Source organism: Cebus imitator, unplaced genomic scaffold, assembly GCF_001604975.1.
Source record: "Cebus imitator isolate Cc_AM_T3 unplaced genomic scaffold, Cebus_imitator-1.0 Scaffold358, whole genome shotgun sequence".
In the NCBI taxonomy this organism is placed as follows: Eukaryota; Metazoa; Chordata; class Mammalia; order Primates; family Cebidae; genus Cebus; species Cebus imitator.
The window spans coordinates 688,727-692,069 of NW_016107673.1; the positions used below are offsets into that span (position 1 = coordinate 688,727).

At 44.3% G+C, this 3,343-nt stretch overlaps 1 non-coding gene across 1 annotated transcript; it reads right to left on the reverse strand.

Annotated features, from left to right (window-relative positions):
- Nucleotides 1-2,128: 2,128 nt before the first annotated feature.
- On the reverse strand, nucleotides 2,129-2,263 carry LOC119467974. The gene has a single exon (XR_005196614.1). It is a non-coding gene; the product is annotated as a small nucleolar RNA U109 (small nucleolar RNA).
- Between the last annotated feature and the right edge of the window lie 1,080 nt (nucleotides 2,264-3,343).

Sequence of the window (3,343 nt, forward strand, 5' to 3'; positions counted from 1 at the left end):
AGATCTGAACTAACCAACTCCATCTTGCTTCTAACCTCCAATCTGTCCTGGTTCATTCCTGGACATAGGCCAAACTAACTTTGGGAGGAACTTAGTTTACGGTTTATGGTTTAAAACAAAGATAACAGCCCTTTCCCAAAACCCCCTTCTTTCCTGGAGACTAGGCTGCCTTTGTGGGACTAACAAACTAGCCAAAAGATTAGAAATTATGGTTTAGGAGTCATGCAGCTGGAGGCAACACGATTCTGATCCTTCCCAAATATCTCCAGGGGGTAACATCACTATTGTAAAGACTAAGGTCAGTGCTTGAGATATTTTGCAGACTCTGAACTTGATGGATTAACTGGCATGACCAGATTGATAAACTGGCTCATCTGACCTTGTTGTCCCCACCCAGGAACTGACAGCCCAAGAAGAAAGCTTCAACTCACTTTGATTTCATCTCCTACCTGACCAATCAGCACTCTTGACTCACTGGCTGCCTCACCCACCAAGTTGTTCTTAAAAACTCGGATCCCAGGCTCAGTGCGGTGGTTCATGGCTGTAATCCCAGCACTTTGGGAGGCAGAGACGGGTGGATCACTTGAGGTCAGGAGTTTGAGACCAGCCTGGCCAACATGGCAAAATACTAAAATTAAAAAAATTACAAAATTACTCTACTAAAAATACAAAATTTAGCCCAGCATGATGGTGTGCCTGTAATCCCAGTTACTCTAGAGATTGAGGCAGGAGAATTGCTTGCCTCCCTTAATGGGAGGCGGAGGTTGCAGTGAGTCGAGATCACACCACTGCACTCTAGCCTGGGCGACAATGAGACTCCCTCTCAAAAAAACAAAAAATGAAACAACAACAACAATGCCCACTCTACCCCTGAATGTTCCGGGAGACTTATTTGAATAATAATAAAATTCAGTCTCCAGCGCAGCTGGCACTGCATGAATAATTCTTTCTCTATTGCTATTCCCATATTGATAAATTGGCTGTGTCTAAACAGTAGACGAGGTGAACCCATTGGGCAGTTACACAAACAGGTCTCTAACTGCTGGGCTCACGCAGTCCTTCACCTCGGGCTCTCAAAGTGTTGGGATTACAGACGTGAGCCTCTGTGCCCAGCCTGTTCCATCAGTCTCACAATCTCTATTTTCGCATTAATGCTGGTCAGTTGTATCTAAACTGCAAAAGGGAGGGGGTGCAAAGAGGCATGTCTGACCTCCTGTCTCATTATATGCGGGAACTCAGTTTTTAAGGTATATATGGGGTCCTCATGGGAGGCAGAGGTTGTAGTGGAGCCGAGATCACGCCACTACACTCCAATTGGGGCATAAAGCGAGACTCAGTCTCAAAAAACAAAACAAAACAAAAAACTCCCCCAAACTAGGATGTTTCATGAAACTCAGTGATTGGTATGCAGACAGACCTTGGAAGGGCCTGGAATGTCAGGAATAGTCTCTGCTGCATCTCTGCTTTCTCCACACATCTGCTTCTTTATCCCTGAAAACTAACCTCTGTCTGCCTCCCAGTACTCAAAACAGGAATATGTCTGTGACACAGTTTCTAGTTAGTAAGATGCATCCACTGGGAAGAGATGGACTGGTACAGTATTTCTTTAGACCTGATTCTAAATTATTAGGGAAAAAAAATCCAGGTTGGGTGTTGCAGTTCACACCTGTAATCTCAGCACTTTGGGAGGCCAACGCAGGTGCATCACTGGGCACCAGGAGTTTGAGACCAGCCTGGCCAACATGATGAAACTCCATCTCTACTAAAATTACAAAATTAGTCAGGCATGGCGGCACGTGCCTGTAATCCCAGCTACTCAGGAGGCTGAGGCATGAGAATCTCTTGAATCTAGGAGGTAGGGGCTGCAGTGAGTGGAGATTGTGTCACTGTACTCCAGCCTGGGCAACAGAGTGAGACCCTGTCTCAAAAATAAAATAAAATAAAATAAAAATCCAATTAGCCAGTTAGGATAATGAGTTTACCTGTGGTCCAGTTGGTATGGCCATGTGTACATGCTGAGGAAACCCACAGAAAATCCAGGACTGCCAGGAGTCTACTCCTGTATTCCTGTGGATGGGAGCAGCAGTTTCTTTTTCTTTTCTTTTTTTTTTTTCTTCTTTCCTTCTCCTTATGCAGGAGTAATATACTACCACTCGAACTCTACTGTAAGGTTGGCAGCCCTGATAACTGCTTTTTAAATTTAGCATGTTATGGATGTATTTCTGCTCCCAAAGGAATGAAGAGCAGACATTTCCACATGCAAGGGAGCGGCAGTTTCTAAAGGCATCCTCAGAGGGTCAAACACATTGAGTAACTTGCTCTACTCCTAGAATCTTTGATATGCTGTTAAAGATTTATCCACATCAAAATTGTTATGATGTTCCAGGTCAAACTTCGAACATAAATATATAAGCACGTTGAATTCATGATGTGTTTTTCCTGTAATGTTGAAAAGATATAATAAGCAGCAGAAAGACCCATTTTTACATTTAGAAATGAAACTGCTTCAAAGGATCTAGAACTTTCCTTTTCTGGCATTAATTAATTTGGAAAGTCGGCACACAGTGTAGCTGACCTTCATCCTATAGTGAGACAGCAGAGGAGCTCTTGCCGTAATTCACCACAGAAAGGCATAGCCCCAATGACCCAGGTTTAAGAAACTGTAATGTTACCTCTGAAGCCAGTTTTTTTTTTTTTTGAAATGGAGTCTCACTCTGTCATCCAGGCTGGAATGCAGTGGCATGATTTCAGCTCACTGCAACCCCCACAAGCAATTCTCTTGCCTCAACCTCCCGTGTAGCTGGGATTATGGGCATGCGCCGCCACACCCAGCTAATTTTTGTATTTTTACTAGAGATGGGGTTTCACTATGTTGACCAGGCTATTCTGGAACTCCTAACCTCAGGTGATCCACCCACGCTGGCCTCCCAAAGTGCTGGGATTACAGGCATGAGCCACTACACCCAGCCTGAAGCCAGTCTTTAATTCAGCAGGTTATGCTATTTGACAATTATTTGTGGACATATAATCTATTTTATTTTTTATTTGTGAGACAGAGTATCTTTCTAACTCTACTGGAAGATAAATCTTTCTTACTTGAAATGAAAACAGCCGGGCACAGCGACTCAAGCTTGTAATCCCAGCACTTTGGGAGGCCGAGGCGGGTGGATCATGAGGTCAAGAAATCGAGACCATCCTGGTCAACATGGTGAAACTCCGTCTCTACTAAAAAAAATACAAAACATTAGCTGGGCATGGTGGCGCGTGCCTGTAATCCCAGCTACTCAGGAGGTTGAGGCAGGAGAATTGCCTGAACCCAGGAGGCGGAGGTTGTGGTGTGCCG